Source organism: Sphaerodactylus townsendi, linkage group LG06 (assembly GCF_021028975.2).
Source record: "Sphaerodactylus townsendi isolate TG3544 linkage group LG06, MPM_Stown_v2.3, whole genome shotgun sequence".
Classification (NCBI taxonomy): Eukaryota; Metazoa; Chordata; class Lepidosauria; order Squamata; family Sphaerodactylidae; genus Sphaerodactylus; species Sphaerodactylus townsendi.
The window spans coordinates 6,539,901-6,566,311 of record NC_059430.1 but is presented as its reverse complement, the minus strand read 5'-3'; the positions used below and the strand labels follow the sequence as shown (position 1 = coordinate 6,566,311).

Below are 26,411 nucleotides of genomic sequence, written 5' to 3'. Positions count from 1 at the left end.
TGGTGACCAGTCTCTCAACCTACTAGAGCAGCAGTGGCGTAGGAGGTTAAGAGCTCGTGTATCTAATCTGGAGGAACCGGGTTTGATTCCCAGCTCTGCCGCCTGAGCTGTGGAGGCTTATCTGGGGAATTCAGATTAGCCTGTGCACTCCCACACACGCCAGCTGGGTGACCTTGGGCTAGTCACAGCTTCTCGGAGCTCTCTCAGCCCCACCCACCTCATAGGGTGTTTGTTGTGAGGGGGGAGGGGCAAGGAGATTGTCAGCCCCTTTGAGTCTCCTGCAGGAGAGAAAGGGGGGATAGAAATCCAAACTCTTCTTCTTCTTCTTCTACGTGGAGGCAAGCAATGGCCAACCACCTCTGCACGTCTCTCACACTGAAAACCCTGCCCGGTTGCCATGTCGGTTGTGACTTGACCGCAAAACCCCCAGCGCGGCCCCTCACTCCAGCAATTAAATAGTCTGACACAAGAGCTCAGTGGCAAAAAGCCCCCCGAAATGAAACATATTTTACAGACCCCCAAGGAAGGCTACCGATGAGAATATCTCCTCTTGCATTGGCCTTTTCATGGAGCTGGAATCGCTGCTGAGAAAATATGGTCTTGGCTGGTGACTGTCATGTCAGATGGTGAGGGCTAGTTTGGGCAGATGTTTATCAGCGGTCGAGCTTGCCTGGGAAAAAAAGCGTGCAGTATGCGGGCCCCAGGAGCCGCGTGGAGTAGTGGTTAAGTGCTTGCGCTGCCACTCACACGGTCAGGAGTTCGAGCCCCCTGGGGGTCAGATATCCTGGCAGCTGGCTCATGGTCAACTCGGCCATCCATCCATTTCTTGGTTGGTAAATGAGTACCTCGCTCTGTGGCGGCGAACCTTTGGCACTCCAGATGTTATGAACTACAATTCCCATCAGCCCCTGCCAGCATGGCCAATTGGCAGGGGCTGATGGGAATTGTAGTCCATAACATCTGGAGTGCCAAAGGTTCGCCACCACTGATTAGCTCATAGTCAGGGGGTAAAGATTAGCCGGGGAAAGCAATGGCAAACTACCCCACAAAAACGGCTTGCCTATAAAATCACTGCTTGTGTAACCTCTATCTGTGGGTTCTGTGGGGCAGAACTTGCAATGAGTTTGCAACAACAAATTTTAAAAACAAAATAGTTTACTTTCTTAACATCTAACATCAACATTTAACATCACACTTCAAGGTCCTGTTCAGGTTGCATTTTCAAGTCTCCTGCATTTACAGTCTTCTGATATTGCCAAGTCCAATTCTTCTTTGCAAGTGGGTTGGCTCCAGAAGACTCCAAGGGCTTGATGAAGAGGATTCAACACGATGAAGGTTTCCTGGAGAACTCTCACCCATTACAACCACAAAAGAAACCCTGAAACAATAAACTCCAACATTTACAACATAACAAAAATAAACAACTCCCTTCCCACTAGTTCCCAACAACATTGCAATTACCTTAACAAGGTGTTCAGGGCTTATACAAACCAAGGTCTGAGTCTGGTAGCCTCGTCTCCTCCAAACTACATGAGCTCTGCAGCGTTCTGCTGCTTTGAGTCTCCGCCCCTTTCTGGGTCCACCCATTCTGAGCATGGGGGTTACACTTGCCTGGGAAAAAGCGTGAAGTATGTGGGTCCCAGGAGCCGTGTGGCGTAGTGGTTAAGTACTTGAACTGCCACTCACACGGTCAGGAGTTCGAGCCCCCTGTGGGTCAGATATCCTGGCGGCTGGCTCATGGTCAACTCAGCCATCCATCCATTTCTTGGTTGGTAAATGAGTACCTAGCTCATAGCCAGGGGGTAAAGAATAGCCGGGGAAAGCAGTGGCAAACTACCCCACAAAAACGGCTTGCCTATAAAATCAATGCTTGCAGTGGTACCCCAGGATGTCTTATATTCGGGGAAACAGCTATAAGTATTGGGCCATTGAAGGAATTCCGAAACCAAACTCACCGGAGTTTGGTCAGCCCAAACTCAAACGTGATTGTGGAATGATGATAGATTATCTACATGTTGCTTATATTTGTTATGCACACATTGTAGTTGTATGTGAGTGTATGTTGTAAGCTGAAAGCATTATTTGGGTTAGAGATTCAAGAAGTGCTTTTGTGTGTATGTAAACACAACAATTTTCATTATAAAGATTTGAAAAGCGTTGCTGTTTTAGGACAAGAGTGTGAGCCCTCGGGGGGTAAAAGTGGACAGGCAGTATTTACCCACCTGGAGGCCAGCAGCCCAATGGCACAACCCTCTTGGTCTGCGTACTGCTGCCCAACCTGTGATATCTGGGAGGCTGCGCCTGTAAAAGAGTCTTGTGGGGCTGAGCCAGCATTTAAACTCAAGGGTCTGCAACCTGCGGCTCTCTAGATGTTCATGGACTACAAATCCCATCAGCCCCTGCCAGCATGGCCAACCTTAGCCAATGATTTTGAAGTCCCCCAAGTTTGCCAAAAAAATCTGTGGGATCCCGATCCACAGATATAGTGGGTGTGGGCCACTCTTCACTATTAGATATATAAATTCATTTGGGCCACAAAATCGAACAAGTCAAATACTTTCGATATCTTGGTATTTGCTTTAGTCTAGATATAATTTGTCATGGGTTTGTCCCAGGGTTTGATCACTGGGGTCTGATGCCAGACGTCTCTTATTATTAATCACTTACGGAAGGTTACTGCTGCTATAGTTTTAAGGTTTTGTATTATTTTTAACAGGGGCTATTCGATTTGTTTTATTGGGTTGTTGTTTGTTGTTGTACACCGCCCTGAGCTCTCCGGGGGTAGGGCGGTTTGTCAAATCGAATTGGGGGGTGGGGGGGGGGGGGGGTGGGGGGGGGGGGGGGTGGGGGGGGGGGGGGGTGGGGGGGGGGGGGGGTGGGGGGGGGGGGGGGTGGGGGGGGGGGGGGGTGGGGGGGGGGGGGGGTGGGGGGGGGGGGGGGTGGGGGGGGGGGGGGGTGGGGGGGGGGGGGGGTGGGGGGGGGGGGGGGTGGGGGGGGGGGGGGGTGGGGGGGGGGGGGGGTGGGGGGGGGGGGGGGTGGGGGGGGGGGGGGGTGGGGGGGGGGGGGGGTGGGGGGGGGGGGGGGTGGGGGGGGGGGGGGGTGGGGGGGGGGGGGGGTGGGGGGGGGGGGGGGTGGGGGGGGGGGGGGGTGGGGGGGGGGGGGGGTGGGGGGGGGGGGGGGTGGGGGGGGGGGGGGGTGGGGGGGGGGGGGGGTGGGGGGGGGGGGGGGTGGGGGGGGGGGGGGGTGGGGGGGGGGGGGGGTGGGGGGGGGGGGGGGTGGGGGGGGGGGGGGGTGGGGGGGGGGGGGGGTGGGGGGGGGGGGGGGTGGGGGGGGGGGGGGGTGGGGGGGGGGGGGGGTGGGGGGGGGGGGGGGTGGGGGGGGGGGGGGGTGGGGGGGGGGGGGGGTGGGGGGGGGGGGGGGTGGGGGGGGGGGGGGGTGGGGGGGGGGGGGGGTGGGGGGGGGGGGGGGTGGGGGGGGGGGGGGGTGGGGGGGGGGGGGGGTGGGGGGGGGGGGGGGTGGGGGGGGGGGGGGGTGGGGGGGGGGGGGGGTGGGGGGGGGGGGGGGTGGGGGGGGGGGGGGGTGGGGGGGGGGGGGGGTGGGGGGGGGGGGGGGTGGGGGGGGGGGGGGGTGGGGGGGGGGGGGGGTGGGGGGGGGGGGGGGTGGGGGGGGGGGGGGGTGGGGGGGGGGGGGGGTGGGGGGGGGGGGGGGTGGGGGGGGGGGGGGGTGGGGGGGGGGGGGGGTGGGGGGGGGGGGGGGTGGGGGGGGGGGGGGGTGGGGGGGGGGGGGGGTGGGGGGGGGGGGGGGTGGGGGGGGGGGGGGGTGGGGGGGGGGGGGGGTGGGGGGGGGGGGGGGTGGGGGGGGGGGGGGGTGGGGGGGGGGGGGGGTGGGGGGGGGGGGGGGTGGGGGGGGGGGGGGGTGGGGGGGGGGGGGGGTGGGGGGGGGGGGGGGTGGGGGGGGGGGGGGGTGGGGGGGGGGGGGGGTGGGGGGGGGGGGGGGTGGGGGGGGGGGGGGGTGGGGGGGGGGGGGGGTGGGGGGGGGGGGGGGTGGGGGGGGGGGGGGGTGGGGGGGGGGGGGGGTGGGGGGGGGGGGGGGTGGGGGGGGGGGGGGGTGGGGGGGGGGGGGGGTGGGGGGGGGGGGGGGTGGGGGGGGGGGGGGGTGGGGGGGGGGGGGGGTGGGGGGGGGGGGGGGTGGGGGGGGGGGGGGGTGGGGGGGGGGGGGGGTGGGGGGGGGGGGGGGTGGGGGGGGGGGGGGGTGGGGGGGGGGGGGGGTGGGGGGGGGGGGGGGTGGGGGGGGGGGGGGGTGGGGGGGGGGGGGGGTGGGGGGGGGGGGGGGTGGGGGGGGGGGGGGGTGGGGGGGGGGGGGGGTGGGGGGGGGGGGGGGTGGGGGGGGGGGGGGGTGGGGGGGGGGGGGGGTGGGGGGGGGGGGGGGTGGGGGGGGGGGGGGGTGGGGGGGGGGGGGGGTGGGGGGGGGGGGGGGTGGGGGGGGGGGGGGGTGGGGGGGGGGGGGGGTGGGGGGGGGGGGGGGTGGGGGGGGGGGGGGGTGGGGGGGGGGGGGGGTGGGGGGGGGGGGGGGTGGGGGGGGGGGGGGGTGGGGGGGGGGGGGGGTGGGGGGGGGGGGGGGTGGGGGGGGGGGGGGGTGGGGGGGGGGGGGGGTGGGGGGGGGGGGGGGTGGGGGGGGGGGGGGGTGGGGGGGGGGGGGGGTGGGGGGGGGGGGGGGTGGGGGGGGGGGGGGGTGGGGGGGGGGGGGGGTGGGGGGGGGGGGGGGTGGGGGGGGGGGGGGGTGGGGGGGGGGGGGGGTGGGGGGGGGGGGGGGTGGGGGGGGGGGGGGGTGGGGGGGGGGGGGGGTGGGGGGGGGGGGGGGTGGGGGGGGGGGGGGGTGGGGGGGGGGGGGGGTGGGGGGGGGGGGGGGTGGGGGGGGGGGGGGGTGGGGGGGGGGGGGGGTGGGGGGGGGGGGGGGTGGGGGGGGGGGGGGGTGGGGGGGGGGGGGGGTGGGGGGGGGGGGGGGTGGGGGGGGGGGGGGGTGGGGGGGGGGGGGGGTGGGGGGGGGGGGGGGTGGGGGGGGGGGGGGGTGGGGGGGGGGGGGGGTGGGGGGGGGGGGGGGTGGGGGGGGGGGGGGGTGGGGGGGGGGGGGGGTGGGGGGGGGGGGGGGTGGGGGGGGGGGGGGGTGGGGGGGGGGGGGGGTGGGGGGGGGGGGGGGTGGGGGGGGGGGGGGGTGGGGGGGGGGGGGGGTGGGGGGGGGGGGGGGTGGGGGGGGGGGGGGGTGGGGGGGGGGGGGGGTGGGGGGGGGGGGGGGTGGGGGGGGGGGGGGGTGGGGGGGGGGGGGGGTGGGGGGGGGGGGGGGTGGGGGGGGGGGGGGGTGGGGGGGGGGGGGGGTGGGGGGGGGGGGGGGTGGGGGGGGGGGGGGGTGGGGGGGGGGGGGGGTGGGGGGGGGGGGGGGTGGGGGGGGGGGGGGGTGGGGGGGGGGGGGGGTGGGGGGGGGGGGGGGTGGGGGGGGGGGGGGGTGGGGGGGGGGGGGGGTGGGGGGGGGGGGGGGTGGGGGGGGGGGGGGGTGGGGGGGGGGGGGGGGGGGGGGGGGGGGGGGGGGGGGGGGGGGGGGGGGGGGGGGGGGGGGGGTGGGGGTGGGGGGGGGTGGGGGGGGGGGGGGGTGGGGGGGGGGGGGGGGGGGGGGGGGAGGGGGGGGTGGGGGGGGGGGGGGGTGGGGGGGGGGGGGGGGGGGGGGGGGGGGGTGGGGGGGGTGGGGGGGTGTGCCGGGGGGGGTGGGGGGGGGGTGGGGAGGAGGGGGGGGGGGGTGGGGGGGGGGGGGGGTGGGGGGGGGGGGAGATGTTTTGAAATGTTGGGAAAGCCCAGAATGGGCTCTTTCTATTTGGGAAAAGAAATATTTACTAAGGAACAGGAGTTAAAAAAAAAAAGAAATGTGTCGTTCCCCCCCCCCCTTGGGGTGCCTGGTTTGTGTGTGTTTTTTTGGGGTGGGGGGGAGGAAGGAAGGTATAAAAGATATTTTTTTCTGATCGTGGTGAACCGAGCTGCGGCGGCAGAGAAGGAATTAGACCGACGATTCTCTGATGTGTATCTAATGGAAGAAATGAGACTTTTGAATGGCGTTCGGTTGTCTGTAGGGGGGCTATATTGGGAGGAGGGGGCGCGTGTAAGAGGAACAGAAGAAATATCTCGAACCGTATTGTCTTTAGTTACATGAGCTGAGATTCTTTTTTTCAATTGGATCAGTGGTTCCCAATTGAGGGTCCATATACCTCCAGGCGTGTGTGCCACAGCGTTTGGGGCTATGCAAAACAATGAAATAAGGGGATGGCTAATTTGGGGGTACCCTTTTAGGGACGTGGGTTGCCCAGAGCGAAGAAAGGTTGGGAACCACTGAATTGGAAAACCGGTCCATTTAAAAAATCGGACGGTACTTGGTAGACATCTGCAGCGAAAGAGTTCTTGATTTGGACAGGAGTTCAGCAAGACATTTTGTTTTCTCATTGAGATTTGGGGGAAACCTGATGTCTGGTTTTAATCGGATGGTTAGAAAGGGCGTTATTTCGATTTTCGACCTCTCTGCCTGCCGCACAGCGACTGGGTAAATATGCCGGTTGCGAATTCCCGTCCAGGAAACGCTTTCCTTTCTGTTCCTCTTCGAAATACCTGAACTGCGTTTGTCAAACGTGCCTGAACCGCCAAGTATATAAATAGCTGGGAGTTCCTGGGCGCCAACCGAGGTCAGGTTGCAGGGATGACCAAATATTCCCTTCTCGTTTGGTTTTGCATTTTGGGAAATTGGGAAGTCCGGGAGAAAGAGATATTTTTTATGGGGCTGCGAACCATCTTTCCCCCATCCTGTTTTCTTGGTGGTTTCCAAAGATCTTAATTCGGGGGCGCTCCTTCGCAGGGGTCTATTGGTTGCTGCCGGGTATGGGGATCCTTCGCGCTTGCAACCGAATTGAGGGACTCAAGTAAAAATCCAGAATTTTCAAGTATTTTCAATTCAGAAAATTCAAGTCTTTTCAGAATTGGTTCCAGCTCTGCGAATACGCGCTAAATAAAGGAGAGACTAGGGATGAGAAATCGGAATGTGACAGAATTGCCCAAAGGATACCCGAGAGCAGGAATGAGAAATAGGAATTGCACAGTTGCACAGTATTATCTGGCATGTATTCGCAGAGCTGGAACCAATTCTGAAAGGACTCTGAATTTTTAGGATGAGCTATTGAAACCCCCCCCCCCCCCCCTTATTTAACAACACCCCCCAAAAAAATAATTCCTCTGTCTCTCCTCCCCCCCCCCCCCCCCCTCCCCACACACACTTTTCCTTTAAACAAAACCCAAACCTGGGTTACAAGCTATTGGTGACCGCCTTTCCAATCTATTTTGGATCAGAGACTTCTAAAACAAATCTCGCTTTCTCCGTTTTGGTTTTTTGCTGAGTTTTTACGTTGGTCCAGTTTCTCCTTTTCGCTGTCTCCCCCTCCCCCCCCCCCGCAAAGCATTCCCAGAAAGGAATTGTGGGAAGGGTCTCCAGCATCAAAGGGCATCTACCGTATCCCAAACTCCCCCAGGCACCTAGAAAGTTATTTGTCCCTGTTTTTCAATGGCAGGGCGACCATAAAAGGGATTTGACCCGAGGAACCTTTTGACTCTCCAAAAGCTCCTTCTCTGGGTCTTTAGGGTCTGAAATCTGGCAGCAAGAAAGGCGCTCTTCTGGCCACATGCAGAGGGCATTTCGACCTCCCGTTGGGATTAGGCGAGGCAGGACTTTGCATGAACCGGCCAATGTACCACCAAAGAATCGCTCGCCGGCTCTGGGCAGAGTCTCGAAAAGAGGCCGATTTCCCTGCAATTCCCGAATCCGAAAAGGACGGAGAGGGAAGGGCAGGGGGGGAAAAAACAACGAGGGTGAGAAACCTGCTAGGATCGGACGGGCTCGTTTGGCTTCCTTTCCTTTTTGGGATGCCGCAGGCAATTGGACGACCCCCCCCCCTCGTTTGGCCGGGGGGGGGGGAGAAGGTGGGGCTCCTTCTGCCCTTGTTTGCCAGATCCTTCTCCAGAGATGCCGCAGTGGCGTCTTTTCCCTGGCGTGATTGACGGGTGGGTGGAGCCCGGCCGGGGTGTGGACCAGCCGGGGAGATGAAGAAGAAGAGGAGGAGGAGGAGAGGCGGCCGGCCGGCCGGCGGTGCGAGCAGGTCGCTCCTTCTGGCCGCGTTGGGGCCCCTCCCAGCTCTGGCGCTTTTGGGCAGGTGAGTGGCTCGCCCCCTTACCTGCGCTCACCTTTCCGACCAGCCCCCAAACCCCCTCTCTGAAAATAACACCCCCTTTTGATGACCGGGGGGGCGGGCGGGCGGGCGGGCGGGCGGGGGGGGGGGCGGAAAGCAAGACTGTAGCCTATTCTAATCCCAGCGAAATGCGATTAGGGCGAAAAGATGCAGGGCTGTCCGAGTGGAGATTTTGTGAGTGAGAAAAGGGGGGGGGGACGGATTTAACCCTTTGAGGCCGCCTGGAAGGAATCTCAAGTGCCAGAAGGTCACAACCCAGCCAAAGATTTAGAGACAGCTATTCTGACCGGGACTGGGGGGTTTACATCTCTTTCTGGGGGGAGGAAAACCCAAAGTTTCTGAAAGATACTTCGGGTCTCATTTCTTCTCCTGCGTTTGAGTTTGACCTCCTTTTCATAATCGGTGGCCGCAATCCGTGACTCTCCCCTGCCGCCGCCCCCCCCCCCGTGCCCCCCCCGGGTTTATTTTACTTTTGTGCTGTTTGAAGATTAAAAAATAAAATAAAATAAAACTTTTAGCCTTCTGTTCCAGCAGCGCCCCGAAATACGGATCGAGTTCTCCAGCGAGAGCTGCGATTCTCGAGAGTGTCGTTGTGGGATTCTTTTGTTTGTTTGAAGCGGACTGAAATAGGGTGCCCTGCCACCTTCTCAAGTTCAGACCATCTGCAGAAGGAGATCTTGGGCCATTTCTCGATTTCCCCACCACAAAGACCCTTTAGGGGCGAGCGCCGTCCTAGCAGCGTTTGGAAGGATTTGATTTTTCACGCGGGTCATTTATTCGTGGTGTTTTTTTTAAATTTATTTATTGCTGCCCTTCTTATGTTTGGTGATATGGGGCAGCTGGAATATCTGGCGCTGACTCTCCTGGAATATCTGGCGCTGACATTAACCGGCCAATGTACCACCAAAGAATCGCTCGCCCGCTCCGGGCAGAGTCTCGAAAAGAGGCCGATTTCCCTGCAATTCCCGAATCTGAAAAGGACGGAGAGGGAAGGGCAGGGAAACAAAACGAGGGTGAGAAACCTGCTAGGGATCTCACATTTCAAGAAATGGCAATGTCTCAGGCCCCTTCCGCACATGCAGAATAATGCACTTTCAATCCACTTCCAATGCACTTTGCAGCTGGGCGGGATAGCAAAATCCACTTGCAAACCATTGTGAAAGTGGATTGAAAGTGCGTTATTGCGCATGTGCCGAAGGGGCCTCAGAAATCCTCTCCAAAGGAAGGAAATCGACTCCAGGAAACTTTTGATCAAATGGAGCGATTGATAATCCCAGAGTTGCGTTGCTAGATTGTCTGACCTTGAATTCAGGATGCGATGTGGCTTGTTGTAGCCTGGACAATTTGCCCTCTTTCCAAAAAACCCCCCGACTGCACTAATTTACTGCCATTCCGGGGAGAATTTGTTTCCAAAGAAAGGTGTATTTTAACGCTTCTTTTAACTGAAAGATCAGGTTAGAAAGGTCTATTTTAATGCATCTTTTAACGTGAAAGATCAGGTTAGTGCCGAGTTAGCAATCTCTCCTGAGGTCTGGCACGAAAGTCAGTTGAGGGTTTGGAATGAATGACACACACACACCACACACACAACACAACACCACATACCTTTCAAATGCAAATGGGCTCCTAAGAAGGAATGAGAATAGACCGCATCTTTGAGCAAACCAATGGGAGGTGTATCAAGTGGGGTTTTTTTTGGGGGGGGGGGTTGGTGCTCAAAAAAGTCCCCCAAATGTGAATTGTTTTATGCGATGCAAATAATGGGATGAGGTGTACAAAGACGGTCACCTGGCCGGGGGGAGCGCCACTCTGTCCAAAATGTTTACTGGATTCTTTGGTTGGTTTGTGTGGGCTGATTCTTTCCCGACCAAAGATGGGTTTTAGAAGAAGAAGAAGAAGAAGAAGAAGAGTTTGGATTTCTATCCCCCCTTTCTCTCCTGCAGGAGACTCAAAGGGGCTTACAATCTCCTTGCCCTTCCCCCCTCACAACAAACACCCTGTGAGGTAGGTGGGGCTGAGAGAGCTCCGAGAAGCTGTGACTAGCCCAAGGTCACCCAGCTGGCGTGTGTGGGAGTGTACAGGCTAATCTGAATTCCCCAGATAAGCCTCCATAGCTCAGGCGGCAGAGCTGGGAATCAAACCCGGTACCTCCAGATTCGATACACGAGCTCTTAACCTCCTACGCCACTGCTGCTCTTAGAGGAGCTGAGGACCGAACATAATACATTTTGCCTATCAGTCAAATCCCACTCGTGTCAATGTTGAAACGTTCTAAATAAATTACATTAAAACGTGCCAGGCCCGTTGGACTGTGCGGGGCGACACCCCTGTTTGCTTTGGTACCTGGGCATGAACAATAAGACCCAACTGGCAGGTGTCTTGCTTTCCTTTGAGTCTCCTCCAGGAAAACGGATGGATTTCTTGAGGGGTGGGGGGGGGCTCACTCTTCCCTTGACCCAATGGCCCTGGGGTCCCCAGGACTGAGGCGTGGGGAAGGGACGACCCCCCCCCCTTCTCAGTTGTGCAATTGTGGCTGTCCTCTCTTCCGCACGCAGGCCTCCTTTGCAGCCGGGCCTTCTCTGCCGCATCTTTGGGGGAGGAATTATGTCAGGGCTCCAATCTGAGCCTCTCCCTCTCCTGAGTCTTAGCTCATATTTCAGAGTGCATTATTGTGTCAGGCAGGCTGGCTGGCTGGCTGGAATGGACAAAACCGGCTTGCGAGGCCCAGTTTCCGAAAGCAAATAAAAGCAATACCAAAAGCCTCTCTCCATTTTAAATTTTTGTGTTTTTAAACCACCACCACCCCTTTCTGGATAGTGAGAAGGTAGGCATTGCTTCCCCCTCCCCACCCCCCACCCCTTAGACAGCCAGCGTGGTGTAGGGATTGAAGTGTTGGACTACTAGGGGATTTGGGAGGCTCCAGTTCAAAGCCCCCTTGTGCCCTGGGGGATTTCGACAAGCTGGAACGGGTCCAGACAGGGGGTGAGACTAAAATGGTAAAAGGTCTGGAATCTGTGCCCTAGGAGGAGAGACTTAGGGAGCTGGGGATGTTTAGTTTGGTGAAGAGAAGGTTAACCCCTGTTTAAATATTTGAAGGGATGCCATGTTGGTGAGGGAGCGAGCTTGTTTTCTGCGGCTCCAGAGACTAGGCCCAGGAGTCATGGGTTCGAGGTGCAGGAAAAGAGATTCCACCTAAACATCAGGAAGAATTTGCTGACAGTCAGGGCTGTTAGACAGTGGAATTCACTGCCACAGAGAGTGGTGGAGTCTCCTTCTTTGGAGGTTTCTAAACAGAGGCCGGATGGCCATCTGTCAGGAGTGTTTTGTGTGTTCCTGCATTGCAGGGGGTTGGACCAGATGACCCTTCTGGACTCTTCCAACTCTATGGCTCATTCCGCACATGCAGAATAATGCACTTTCAAACTGCTTTCAGTGCTCTTTGAAGCTGTGCGGAATAGCAAAATCCACTTGCAAACAGTTGTGAAAGTGGTTTGAAAACACATTATTTTGCATGTGCGGAAGGGGCCTATGATTCTATGACTTCGGGCCAGTCACATGCTTTGAGCCTTGCCTACCTCTCGGGATTGTTGTGAGGCAAAAATAGAGGACGGGAGAATGCCGTAAGGTGTTTTGGGTCCCCCACTGGGGAGAAAGGCAGGGTATAAATGAATTCAATACAAATAAATAAATTCAGCCTTCCAATGTTACCCTTGATGCCGATTTCCCCACAGTTTCAACAGGCCATCAGAGAAAAATGAATTGTCCATCACTTCAGAGATATGTGACAAATCTTTTTGGGCTGTCACGTCTAATGAAGATATGAGTTCTGATACTTTTAGGGTTGGTCTAAAACCATTTTAAAAAGCTACCTTTGCTTTTCCACTGATTTGAGGTGGCTTAGAATAATTCCCACAGGGTCTAACGATGGAGAAAACGGTGCCGGGCAATGGTTCAGATGCAATATACTAGTCCCTCACAATTCACATACTTCCTATCTGTTGTGGTCAGTGGTGAGATCCAAAAATTTTAGTAACAGGTTCCCATGGTGGTGGGATTCAAACTGTGGCGTAGTGCCAATGGGACTGGGCGGGGCATTCCAGGGGCGTGGCCGGGCATTCCGGGGGCGGGGCATTAATAATTTCTCTGTTACTGTAAAAAAACTCTTACTGTAAAAAAAGTTCCTAATTTCCAGCTGGTATCTTTCTGTCCATCATTTAAACTCATTCTAGCAAGTCCTATCGTCTACTGCCAACAGAAATAACTACTTCTCCTCTAATTGACTGCCTGTCAAACACTTAATACTTTCAAATACTTAATTTTGTTTCTAGAAATCAAAAGAAGGAGACTTTCCTGAAACAAGGAACTTTACCGTATTTCTCAAACATGTTTTTAAAACAGTCCGACAGGGAGAATGATCCCGTTTTCTACCTTCGCTAACCAGCCACATAGGAAACAACAGGACTTCATGATTTTTGGACCTAATGGGATTTCTCCCACTCTCGGGAGCTGGTCAGAACCTGCTGGATCCCACCTCTGCCTTCCTTGGTGGTCTCCCGACCAAGTGCTAACCAGGGCCAACTCTGCTTGAAAAGATCAGGGCTAGCCTGGGCTGTGGCGTTCATTAGCTACTGATTATGATTCATTTTGGAGAATGAGCCAGCCAAAGCGAAGCTTCTTCATGCCCCACTCATTTGGGTGAAAATGTGAGAAATCTGACCATGTGTTGAACTCACCTGTCAAAATAGATGAGACATTAAAAATGATTAGACTTGGCTGGTGTGCCCCCATGGGTTAGTGACTGGAAAGATTCTTCTCTTAAAGCCACAATTTCTCCCCCGTCTAGCCTCCGTAGTTGAGAACAGGGCTGCAGTTCTATGCAGACCTGGGGCGATTTCCCACTGGCAATTAATCCTGGGATAGTCACCCGAAATATCCACGTTTCCTCGAGATCTCCCCACTGCCGAACCGCAGAACACAGATCAGTTCTGTTTCTGCCCCCCCCCCCCTATCATGGATTTTCCTGGACCTGCTTGTATATGCACCTTTTTGAAAAAAACACTCCAATGGGAGCTAATAGGAGACGGAGGCTAGAAGAAGAAGAAGAAGAGTTTGGATTTATATCCCCCCTTTCTCTCCTGCAGGAGACTCAAAGGGGCTTACAATCTCCTTGCCCTTCCCCCCTCACAACAAACACCCTGTGAGGTGAGTGGGGCTGAGAGAGCTCCGAGAAGCTGTGACTAGCCCCAGGTCACCCAGCTGGCGTGTGTGGGAGGGCACAGGCTAATCTGAATTCCCCAGATCAGCCTCCACAGCTCAGGCGGCAGAGCTGGGAATCAAACCTGGTTCCTCCAGATTAGATACACGAGCTCTTAACCTCTTGTGCCACTGCTGCTCCTACACACGGCTGCATATTTGATCGTCCATAACTTTGGCCCCCGTGAACCAAACTTCACCAAACCTGGGTGGTATCATCAGCAGAGTCTCCTAGAGATACTCTGAAATTTTGGTGTGGCTAGCAAACAATTGCACCCCTGACAGCAGGCACCCGCACCCCAAGGGGCAGGCCTAGACGTCTTCACTAGAAACATGCCGCAGTGAGGATGTTGGAACCTGGATGAAAAGGTGCCGATTCTTTTGAAACTTGGTTGTATCTAGATTAAATTTTCAGTGGGAATTTGGCCCTACTGAAGAGAGCAAGCATGTGGGCTACAGTGGGACTGTGACTTTCTGCGAAAGCGTGACTTAGATTGGACTGTTCATTTTCAGTCCCGGAAGGCATTACGTCAGCGGCAGAGATTCCACCCATTCTGGTGCTGCAGGCTGGCACCTGGTTAGCGGAACGTTATGGGTGTCTCCGACGTACTTACCCTCGGCAGCACATACCCTTTCCTTTCCAAATAATTTTTTAAAATTTTTCAACAAAGAATTACAAGAAAATAAAATTTAAAAAGCAAACATAACCACCACAATAATAATGACGCATTTTAAAAAAATTATTAAAGAAATGAATCTGCATATATGATTTTGTACACTTCATAGTCTTATTAATGAAGATAAATTAACGATAGCTAGTCTGCTGAATAGAAACAACCTTAGTCATTAATCTCGCCAAGCAATCAATTCGTTTCTTGCTACATTCGCATTGATTACATTTTAAAGGGGAGTTATATAATATAATATAATATCATGTAATGTAATGTATTATTATTGTTGTTGTTGTTGTTGTTGTTGTTATTATTATTATTAATTCGATTTGATAAACCGCCCTACCCCCGAAGGGCTCAGGGCGGTGTACAACAAACAACAACAAACATAATAAAACAAATCGAATAACCCCAATTTCAAAATTAAGATGTTGGGCCCATTTATATTTTTACTCTTCTGATAATTGTTGTTAACTGTTGCTGCTTTTAATGTTTTTACTTACCTTGTATTATTGCTTTTACCTGTTGTACACCGCCCAGAGCCCTTCGGGGATGGGGCGGTATAAAAGCTTTAAAAATAAATAAATAAATAAATAAATAAAAATAAAATACAAAACCTTAAAACTATAGCAGCAGCATCCATCAATAAATAGTTAATAATTAATGAAAATAGAGAAAATGTAATGTAATATAATATAATATAATATAATATAATATAATATAATGTAATGTAATGTAATGTAATGTAATGTAATATAATGTAATATAATGTAATATAATGTAATATGTAATTAATATAATATAATATAATATAATTTTTTGTACATAAAAACAGTGCTATAATAATTCCAGAATGAATTAAAGCACTACATAGACTGTAACATCATAGATCATCATGTATATGCCTAAATAGGTCTTTCCATTGTACAGTATTTAAAGTAGAAGTTTCATTTCTCTTTAAATTCATGTTCTGTTCTTCTGTTTTCGAAACTAGTCAGTTTGGCCACGCTGATGTATTCTCTTGCATGTTTTTTAATCTGTTTGTGGTATGTTCTTGTTGACGAGTAGTTGGTGTTTTATTAAGTTAAGTTATTAGTATTGGATGGAATTGTATATTTATATGAATGTTGTGAGCTGCTCTGAGCCGTTTGGAAGAGCTATATATAAATTGAATGAATGAATGAATGAATGAATGAATGAATGAATGAATGAATGAATGAATGAATGAATGAATGAATGAATGAATGAATGAATGAATGAATATATTGTTCCGGTATATGGGCTCCCATGGGAAGGATTAGAGTCTGATAATGGTCCGGCATTTGTGTCTGATATAGTTCATGAGATAGTCCAAGCACTCAACTTTCTCTGGAAATTGCATGGCACTTGGTACCCTCGGTCCAACTGGGTAGTGGAAAGAATGAATCAGACCTTGACGTCATGCTTGACCAAAATTATGCTGGGGTGGGGGGGGGGGGGGGTGGGGGGGGGGGGGGGTGGGGGGGGGGGGGGGTGGGGGGGGGGGGGGGTGGGGGGGGGGGGGGGTGGGGGGGGGGGGGGGTGGGGGGGGGGGGGGGTGGGGGGGGGGGGGGGTGGGGGGGGGGGGGGGTGGGGGGGGGGGGGGGTGGGGGGGGGGGGGGGTGGGGGGGGGGGGGGGTGGGGGGGGGGGGGGGTGGGGGGGGGGGGGGGTGGGGGGGGGGGGGGGTGGGGGGGGGGGGGGGTGGGGGGGGGGGGGGGTGGGGGGGGGGGGGGGTGGGGGGGGGGGGGGGTGGGGGGGGGGGGGGGTGGGGGGGGGGGGGGGTGGGGGGGGGGGGGGGTGGGGGGGGGGGGGGGTGGGGGGGGGGGGGGGTGGGGGGGGGGGGGGGTGGGGGGGGGGGGGGGTGGGGGGGGGGGGGGGTGGGGGGGGGGGGGGGTGGGGGGGGGGGGGGGTGGGGGGGGGGGGGGGTGGGGGGGGGGGGGGGTGGGGGGGGGGGGGGGTGGGGGGGGGGGGGGGTGGGGGGGGGGGGGGGTGGGGGGGGGGGGGGGTGGGGGGGGGGGGGGGTGGGGGGGGGGGGGGGTGGGGGGGGGGGGGGGTGGGGGGGGGGGGGGGTGGGGGGGGGGGGGGGTGGGGGGGGGGGGGGGTGGGGGGGGGGGGGGGTGGGGGGGGGGGGGGGTGGGGGGGGGGGGGGGTGGGGGGGGGGGGGGGTGGGGGGGGGGGGGGGTGGGGGGGGGGGGGGGTGGGGGGGGGGGGGGGTGGGGGGGGGGGGGGGTGGGGGGGGGGGGGGGTGGGGGGGGGGGGGGGTGGGGGGGGGGGGGGGTGGGGGGGGGGGGGGGTGGGGGGGGGGGGGGGTGGGGGGGGGGGGGGGTGGGGGGGGGGGGGGGTGGGGGGGGGGGGGGGTGGGGGGGGGGGGGGGTGGGGGGGGGGGGGGGTGGGGGGGGGGGGGGGTGGGGGGGGGGGGGGGTGGGGGGGGGGGGGGGTGGGGGGGGGGGGGGGTGGGGGGGGGGGGGGGTGGGGGGGGGGGGGGGTGGGGGGGGGGGGGGGTGGGGGGGGGGGGGGGTGGGGGGGGGGGGGGGTGGGGGGGGGGGGGGGTGGGGGGGGGGGGGGGTGGGGGGGGGGGGGGGTGGGGGGGGGGGGGGGTGGGGGGGGGGGGGGGTGGGGGGGGGGGGGGGTGGGGGGGGGGGGGGGTGGGGGGGGGGGGGGGTGGGGGGGGGGGGGGGTGGGGGGGGGGGGGGGTGGGGGGGGGGGGGGGTGGGGGGGGGGGGGGGTGGGGGGGGGGGGGGGTGGGGGGGGGGGGGGGTGGGGGGGGGGGGGGGTGGGGGGGGGGGGGGGTGGGGGGGGGGGGGGGTGGGGGGGGGGGGGGGTGGGGGGGGGGGGGGGTGGGGGGGGGGGGGGGTGGGGGGGGGGGGGGGTGGGGGGGGGGGGGGGTGGGGGGGGGGGGGGGTGGGGGGGGGGGGGGGTGGGGGGGGGGGGGGGTGGGGGGGGGGGGGGGTGGGGGGGGGGGGGGGTGGGGGGGGGGGGGGGTGGGGGGGGGGGGGGGTGGGGGGGGGGGGGGGTGGGGGGGGGGGGGGGTGGGGGGGGGGGGGGGTGGGGGGGGGGGGGGGTGGGGGGGGGGGGGGGTGGGGGGGGGGGGGGGTGGGGGGGGGGGGGGGTGGGGGGGGGGGGGGGTGGGGGGGGGGGGGGGTGGGGGGGGGGGGGGGTGGGGGGGGGGGGGGGTGGGGGGGGGGGGGGGTGGGGGGGGGGGGGGGTGGGGGGGGGGGGGGGTGGGGGGGGGGGGGGGTGGGGGGGGGGGGGGGTGGGGGGGGGGGGGGGTGGGGGGGGGGGGGGGTGGGGGGGGGGGGGGGTGGGGGGGGGGGGGGGTGGGGGGGGGGGGGGGTGGGGGGGGGGGGGGGTGGGGGGGGGGGGGGGTGGGGGGGGGGGGGGGTGGGGGGGGGGGGGGGTGGGGGGGGGGGGGGGTGGGGGGGGGGGGGGGTGGGGGGGGGGGGGGGTGGGGGGGGGGGGGGGTGGGGGGGGGGGGGGGTGGGGGGGGGGGGGGGTGGGGGGGGGGGGGGGTGGGGGGGGGGGGGGGTGGGGGGGGGGGGGGGTGGGGGGGGGGGGGGGTGGGGGGGGGGGGGGGTGGGGGGGGGGGGGGGTGGGGGGGGGGGGGGGTGGGGGGGGGGGGGGGTGGGGGGGGGGGGGGGTGGGGGGGGGGGGGGGTGGGGGGGGGGGGGGGTGGGGGGGGGGGGGGGTGGGGGGGGGGGGGGGTGGGGGGGGGGGGGGGTGGGGGGGGGGGGGGGTGGGGGGGGGGGGGGGTGGGGGGGGGGGGGGGTGGGGGGGGGGGGGGGTGGGGGGGGGGGGGGGTGGGGGGGGGGGGGGGTGGGGGGGGGGGGGGGTGGGGGGGGGGGGGGGTGGGGGGGGGGGGGGGTGGGGGGGGGGGGGGGTGGGGGGGGGGGGGGGTGGGGGGGGGGGGGGGTGGGGGGGGGGGGGGGTGGGGGGGGGGGGGGGTGGGGGGGGGGGGGGGTGGGGGGGGGGGGGGGTGGGGGGGGGGGGGGGTGGGGGGGGGGGGGGGTGGGGGGGGGGGGGGGTGGGGGGGGGGGGGGGTGGGGGGGGGGGGGGGTGGGGGGGGGGGGGGGTGGGGGGGGGGGGGGGTGGGGGGGGGGGGGGGTGGGGGGGGGGGGGGGTGGGGGGGGGGGGGGGTGGGGGGGGGGGGGGGTGGGGGGGGGGGGGGGTGGGGGGGGGGGGGGGTGGGGGGGGGGGGGGGTGGGGGGGGGGGGGGGTGGGGGGGGGGGGGGGTGGGGGGGGGGGGGGGTGGGGGGGGGGGGGGGTGGGGGGGGGGGGGGGTGGGGGGGGGGGGGGGTGGGGGGGGGGGGGGGTGGGGGGGGGGGGGGGTGGGGGGGGGGGGGGGTGGGGGGGGGGGGGGGTGGGGGGGGGGGGGGGTGGGGGGGGGGGGGGGTGGGGGGGGGGGGGGGTGGGGGGGGGGGGGGGTGGGGGGGGGGGGGGGTGGACATCTATCCATCTATCTATCTATCTATCTATCTATCTATCTATCTATCTATCTATCTATCTATCTATCTATCTATCTATCTATCTATCTATCTATCTATCTATCTATCTATCTATCTATCTATCTATCTATCTATCTATCTATCTATCTATCTATCTATCTATCTATCTATCTATCTATCTGATTTTTATACCAGGGCGCTGTACAAATAAATATATGCAGACCGAGGGAAGTTGGACTTGATGGCCCTTGGGGTCTCTTCCAATTCTATGATTCTGGCTGATTTTCCGCATGGGCCGAAAACAGCAGTGTGAAAACGGTGTGAAAACGGTGTAAAAGGGTTTATACTGTTTTCACACCATTTTCACACCGCTGTTTTTGGCCCATGCAGAATCGGCCTCTATAATTCTACAGGGAGGATTCTACAAGGCAGCCTTTGGAAGACAGGCCTAGTGAGCGAACGTTTCTGCCGTGTCTAGGATTATTTAACTTCAGTTGAGCAGGTCGGAGTGGCTTTTGGGCACCGATTGTTTATCACTGGAGTTGGGTCTCATGCTTTTCTGCATTGTTTGAAACTTCAAACACAGACCACGTCACGTATGAAAACATTTCCAGTTCCAGGCGATGTATTTTGCATTTCACGTGACCAGCTCCTCCCTGTCTTGCATTGTCTCACTAGGATTGTTAGCTCCGTGTTGGGAAATTTCTGGATATTTGGGGTGGAGCCGGGGGGAGGTGTGTTTTCACAAGGGGAGGGACCTAAGCGGGTCCATTTCAGAGTTGGCGATCCTAATAAGGCAGCCATTTTGAAAAGCAGCCTAAATGCTGGTTGGTCAGAGAAGCAGTCCGGCATGACACTTCTTCATGCAACGTGTGATCGGTGTTTGGAATATGCTGCCACAGGAGGTGGTGATGGCCACTCACCTGGATAGCTTTAAAAGGGACTTGGACAGATTGATGGCGGAGAAGTCGATCTCTGGCTACCAATCTTGATCCTTCTTGATCTGAGGTTGCAAATGTCTTAGCAGACCAGGTGCTCAAGAGTAGCAGCAGCAGAAGGCCATTGCGTTCACCTCCTGCATGTGAGCTCCCAAAGGCACCTGGTGGGCCACTGCGAGTAGCAGAGAGCTGGACTAGATGGACTCTGGTCTGATCCAGCAGGCTCGTTCTTATGTTCTTATGACCTTGATAGATCCTGATCTGGGCTGCCTACTTGTTGGTAAACCCAAGACCTGCTCACCAAAACACTTCAGCTACAGTGGAGAGCAATCCAAATGGTGAAAGGTCTGGAATCCTCGCCCTACACGGAGAGGCTTAGGGAGTTGGGGATGTTCAGTTTGGTGAAGAGTTTTAGAGGTGACATGATAGCCCTGTTTGGATATTTGAAGGGATTCCATGTCGAAGAGGGAGCAAGCTTGTTTCCTGCTGCTCCAGAGAGTCATGGGTTCAAGGTGCAGGAAAAGAGATTCCACCTCAACATCAGGAAGATTGTAAGCCCCTTTCAGTCTCCTGCAGGAGAGAAAGGGGGGATATAAATTCAAACTCCTCCTCCTCCTCCTCCTCCTCCTCCTCCTCCTCTTCTTCTTCTTCTTCTTCTTCTTCTTCTTCTTCTTCTTCTTCTTCTTCTTCTTCTATGATTCTATGGGGGGATAATTCCTCACGTGAAACCTTCACCATATCAGCAGACGTTATTTCATCTACTTCTATTATCCCTCTCCTTTTTATCACAGACTTTCCGTCCTGCTAGCAAGGACTATCAAGGTGGCTGATGGATCCACTGGCGGCCTAAAAATAAACACTTATTAAAAATGCACCAAGGTGGTGCCCCAAAGTCAGCTGGCCATGAATCGGCCGGGGGAAAGCAGCACAATGCCATCCAACCAGAGAAAGCAACCTTTAATAAAGGGTAGAGAGATGTTTTTGTCCCAGCATCAAAACCAAAGCCAAGATGCTGTCCGTAGGATCTCTTTGGGGGAGCAATTCGAGAATTGTGGCGCCACCACCAAGAAGGCCCCGTCCGGAAAACTCACAGCGCCTCACTGACTCATATTTGGCCCCTTCCCCACATGCAGAATAATGCACTTTCAATCCACTTTCAATCCACTTTGCAGCTGGATTTTGCTGTGCGGAATAGCAAAATCCACCTATAAATCATTGTGAAAATGGATCGAAAGTGCATTACTCTGCATGTGTGGAAGGGGCCGTTTGCTGAAGGGCGCTGGGCTCAGAGGGTAGGGATTAACTGCTAAAGGCCTTGTTGTTGCCATCTCTGGTGGGAAATTTCCTGGGGATTTGAGAAGAAGAAGAAGAGAAGAGTTTGGATTTATATCCCCCCTTTCTGTCTTGTAAGGAGACTCAAAGGGGCTTACAAGCTCCTTGCCCTTCCCCCCTCACAACAAACACCCTGTGAGGTGGGTGGGGCTGAGAGACCTCCGAAGAACTGTGACTAGCCCAAGGTCACCCAGCTGGCGTGTGTGGGAGTGCCCTGGCTAATCTGAATTCCCCAGAGAAGCCTCCACAGCTCAAGTGGCAGAGCTGGGAATCAAACCCTGTTCTCCAGATTAGAGTGCCCCTGCTCTTAACCACTACGCCACTGCTGCTCTCTTGAGGGTGAATCCCTAGAAGGGCAGGTTTTGGGGAAGGAGCTCGGCCAGGTATAACATCAAAGGTTCTGTTTTCTCTAGGAGAACTGATCTCTGACGTCTGGAGATCCGCTGTAATTCTGGGAGATCTCCAGGCCCCGCCTGGATACTGGCAACCCCAGGAGACCCCAGGGCCAAATCCCCCTGCCCTCTTTTCCAAACCAGAATCAAGAGAGGGATGTAATGCGCTGGGTGACCATCAGTGGTGGAGACTGGTGGGAGCAGTGGTGGGATCCAAAATTTTTAGTAACAGGTTCCCATGGTGGTGGGATTCAAACTGTGGCGTGGCGCCAATGGGGCTGGGCGGGGCATTCCGGGGGCGTGGCCGGGCATTCCTGGGCAGGGCTGTGGCAAGGACACAGCCGCTGCGCCGGTCCTTGGGCGGGAAACGAATGCACGCAGGCGCAAGCTGCCACGCACGCCGGTGCCCCTCCTGCTAGACTGCTTCCAGTTCTGCGCGCTACTGCTGAGAGGAGGGGCGTAACTAAGGCAAAAATCACGTGGCAAAATCACCCATTAGTAACCCCCTCTCGGCACACACAAATTATTAGTAGCCTACTCTCGGGAACCTGTGAGAACCTGCTGGATCCCACTTCTGGGTGGGAGGTACCATAAATCCACATGTCTCAACAGTGCCTGCTAAAACACCTTGCATTCTTTCTCTCTCTCTCTCTCTGTGCTGCAGGTCTAGCGCAACTCTTAGCCATCACCTCCATTTCTTTTAAAGGTGCGAGCTGATCTCCAGCCCACAAGCCAGACAACAAGGAGTAGACCGACACAGCACGGAAGTCTCCAAGCAAAGCGTCCATCTCTCGTCGCAGGGACCCCTTTATCACACGCCTTCGACTCGTTCCTCTCTGAGCTTGCCGGGTCTCTCTCGCTGTCTTTGGCAATGGTAGAACTCACACTGGTGAGGTATCAGGATCCGGTGGTTCTAGACTTGCCAACTACCGCCTGAGGGTCAAGTCTCCTTGCTGGGCTGTCGGCTGGCTGGTGTCTTGCTTCGAGGCGATCTCCAGGGCCTCAGGGCCGCTTCCTCTGTCAGTGGCCGAGCGCAGGCGCAGCCAGATGTGAGATTTTAAATTCTCCGCCTGCTCAAAGTCACAGGGCGCCCGATCCTCTGACCGGCGATGCCTTCCTGCTGTTTCCGTGGCTTCTGGGGAGACTGCAGGCGAGCTTGGCAAATAAATCTTGTTCACCAACGAATATGTCAATTCCTTTCACGCAGGGATACCCAGCCTATTATATTACAGCGCTCACAAATCCCATACACAGGAGAGCCTATATGCTGGCTAGATTTAACATCATGCCATCTCCGCTACATAGAGGAAGACTTAAAGGTCTTCCAAGCGATAAGAGGTTCTGTACCTGTAGCATAGGACAGCTGGATTCCATCCCACACATTCTCCTGAACTGCGTATTATACCAAGAACTCCGATCCAGCCTGTTATCCCAAGCTATAGACCAGGGGTAGGGAACCTGCGGCTCTCCAGATGTTCAGGAACTACAATTCCCATCAGCCTCTGTCAGCATGGTCAATTGGCCATGCTGGTAGGGGCTGATGGGAATTGTAGTTCCTGAACATCTGGAGAGCCGCAGGTTCCCTACCCCTGCTATAGACCCTATGATTGATTATACTGAATCAGATCAAGTAGTTACGCTTTCAAATTGTCAGGATTTTCATTGTTGCCTTATAGTGGCAAAGTTTTTGTCAGAAGTTTGTCAACTGAATGTATGACAAACGCAAAGTTTTTTACTATTCACTTTTTAACTGGAACTGTATTTTTATACTATCGTGTATATGCCAATAAAGGCTTATTGAATTGAGAGACTGCAGGCTCTCTGAGGCCTCTCTGGGCCAAAGCTGTTCTTTTCCCACTGAGGACTAGAAACTTCATATGTTTCAATAACAAACGCTACCTTGTCCTGCGCTTTGCATTTGCTTTCACGCGCCTGCAGCTTGACTTCCCCTTTCTTATATTTTAGAGTTCATATCAATGCCTGGCCTCGCTGCCCTGGGTTTCCCTGAAAATTTTTTGTAGAAACAAATAAAAGCTTCCGTTCAGGTTTTTATAGTTTGTACTTTAAAACAGATTCTAAACCAGTGATGGCGAACCTTTTCGAGACCGAGTGCCCAAATTGCAACCCAAAACCCACTTATTTATCGCAAAGTGCCAACATGGCAATTTAACCTGAATACTGAGGTTTTAGTTTAGAAAAAAATGGTTGACTCTGAGGTGTGTGTTACTCGGGAGTAAGCTTGGTGGTACAAGGTGGCTTTGCTTTGAAGCAACCATGAAACTCTTCGAACGAGTGAATCACGGCCCTAGGAGGGTTTAGTCAGAAGCAAGCCACATTCCCAGCAACCAAGCTTACTCCCAGGTAAAGGCTTGTGCTTTAGTTCTTTGCATGAAAATCAGTGGGGTTTAACAGCGTTTAACAGGGTTACCTACACTGCTTTCCCAAAACTAGGTCTTAGGTTTAATGCTAATAATCGAGCCCAGAGGCCCAGACCAACCTAGATGCATGTGGGAGGGTGGGGGGGCCATTTCCCCCCCCACATGATGAACTCTGCGCATGCCCACAGAGAGGGCTCTGAGTGCCACCTCTGGCACCCGTGCCATAGGTTCGCCATCACTGTTCTAAACCTTTGGTTGCCCCTGCTCCACTAAGCCCTATTGACAGCTAGACGGTACATCTATTTCTCACTCTTTCTCCGCGCTGTATTCAAAGTTATCCAGTAAATTTGTGGCTATGTCAGAATTCGACTCCAGGATCAACAGCCTGGCTTCAGGACTATTACTTCCAATTTCCAGGTGGTGGTTAGAGATCTCCCGGAATTACAACTGATCTCAAAGCTGCAAGGAATCATTTCCGCTGGAGAAAACGCCTGCTTTGCTGTTTTATACATAATAGATCAATTCCAGACTTTCAGGAAAAATGGAACTTAAAAAAATATATAGCTGAAAATTAAAAATAAAGTTGAATCAAAGCACAAGAATAAAGATTTAGGCGAATATGTTTTATTATAAAGATGTTATTATATATGAAGATATATTGAAAAGGCAGAGTAACCATTTGTTTAAAATGTATTTAGAAAGTAAGCTCCATAGAAACAAAGAATATGAACGTCTGTGTTTTTAATATATGTTTATGTTTACTTTGTGTAATATATGTTTTGTTATAAAGATGTTATTATATATGAAGATATATTGAAAAGGTAGAGTAACCATTTTTTAAAATGTATTTAGATAGTGACCTCCATAGAAACTAAGAATATGAAAGTCTATGTTTTTATATATGTCTATGTTTACTTTGTGTAATATATGTTTTATTATAAATATGTTATTATATATGAAGATATATTGAAAAGGCAGAGTAACCATTTTTTAAAATGTATTTAGAAAGTAAGCTCCATAGAAACAAATATGAAAGTCTATGTTTTTAATATATGTCTGTTTGTGTAATATATGTTATAAATATGTTATTATACATGAAGATATATTGAAAAGGCAGAGTAACCATTTTTTAAAATGTATTTAGATAGTGAGCTCCATAGAAACTAAGAATATGAAAGTCTATGTTTTTAATATATGTCTATGTTTACTTTGTGTAATATATGTTTTATTATAAATATGTTATTATACATGAAGATATATTGAAAAGGCAGAGTAACCATTTTTTAAAATGTATTTAGATCGTGAGCTCCATAGAAACGAAGAATGTGAAAGTCTATGTTTTTAATATATGTCTATGTTTACTTTGTGTGTTGAAATAAAATGTAATTTTAAAAAGTTAAAAGAGAGAGAATATGGATTGTATGTTTCGTCCTCCAAACAGTTTCCTCCTTTTCCAAACTCCGCCCCTTTGCAGGCGCCACCCAGAAATCTCCAAACATTTCTCAACCTAGAGTTGGCCTTCAACAGCTGGTCCCAACCAAGACCTGGCAACCATAAAGGGGGGGGGGGGGATCTGAAAAACACCCCAGTTCAAAACACAGAACAGTCATTAGGCACGGCGTCTGCTTTAAAAAACCATTAGGTAAATCAATCAGTGGAACAAACAGCTCTGAAACCTTTTAATTGATTAAACTGGGCCACCAATTAAGTGAGCATCAGTTTTAGATACGATTTGCTAGGCAGGGTGCGATCTTTCTCCTCCATGAAAGAGGCGTCCTTCGACTTTTGGATGCCGCACGCACACTGAGGAACGAACGCCTTTTCTAGAATGGGAACCGATCCAAGACGATACATTTCTTTACGGGCAAACTTCTGCAGTCCTCATTTATCTCCTTGTCCGCCCATGCAAAGAGTTAGCCGATGCTCTGGCTCTTATATAAAGCCGTGGTGCGACCGCACTTGGAGTACCGTGTTCAGTTCTGGTCGCCACATCTCAAAAAGGATATCGAAGAGATAGAAAAAGTGCAGAGAAGGGCAACGAGGATGATTGAGGGACTGGAGCACCTTCCTTATGAGGAGAGGCTGCAGCGTTTGGGGCTCTTTAGTTTGGAGAGGAGAACGGCTGAGGGGGGATAGGATTGAAGTCCATAAAATTATGCATGGGGTAGAAAATGTGGACAGAGAGAAATTTTTCTCTCTTTCCCACAATACTAGAACCAGGGGGCATTCATTGAAAATGCTGGGGGGAAGAATTAGGACTAATCAAAGGAAACACTTCTTCACGCAACGTGTGATTGGCGTTTGGAATATGCTGCCACAGGAGGTGGTGATGGCCACTAACCTGGATAGCTTTAAAAGGGGCTTGGACAGATTTATGGAGGAGAAGTTGATCTATGGCTACCAATCTTGATCCTCCTTGATCTCAGATTGCAAATGCCTTAGCAGACCAGGTGCTCGGGAGCAGCAGCAGCAGCAGCAGCAGCAGAAGGCCATTGCTTTCACCTCCTGCCTGTGAGCTCCCCAAGGCACCTGGTGGGCCACTGCAAGTAGCAGAGTGCTGGACTAGATGGACTCTGGTCTGATCCAGCTGGCTGGTTCTTATGTTCTTGTGTCGAGCCTTTTCCTTGCTCCGTATGTGAAACCCAGCTACATTTGCCAGTTTTGGGAATTCCTAAAGATTTGGATCGAGGGCCGGGTGTTATTCAGTGACGGAGCTC

At 57.1% G+C, this 26,411-nt stretch overlaps 1 long non-coding RNA gene across 1 annotated transcript; it reads left to right on the top strand.

Annotated features, from left to right (window-relative positions):
• Positions 1–23,825: 23,825 nt before the first annotated feature.
• LOC125435244 lies at positions 23,826–25,096 on the top strand. Its single transcript, XR_007244874.1, has 2 exons — positions 23,826–24,515; positions 24,808–25,096. It is a non-coding gene; the product is annotated as an uncharacterized LOC125435244 (long non-coding RNA).
• Positions 25,097–26,411: the final 1,315 nt, after the last annotated feature.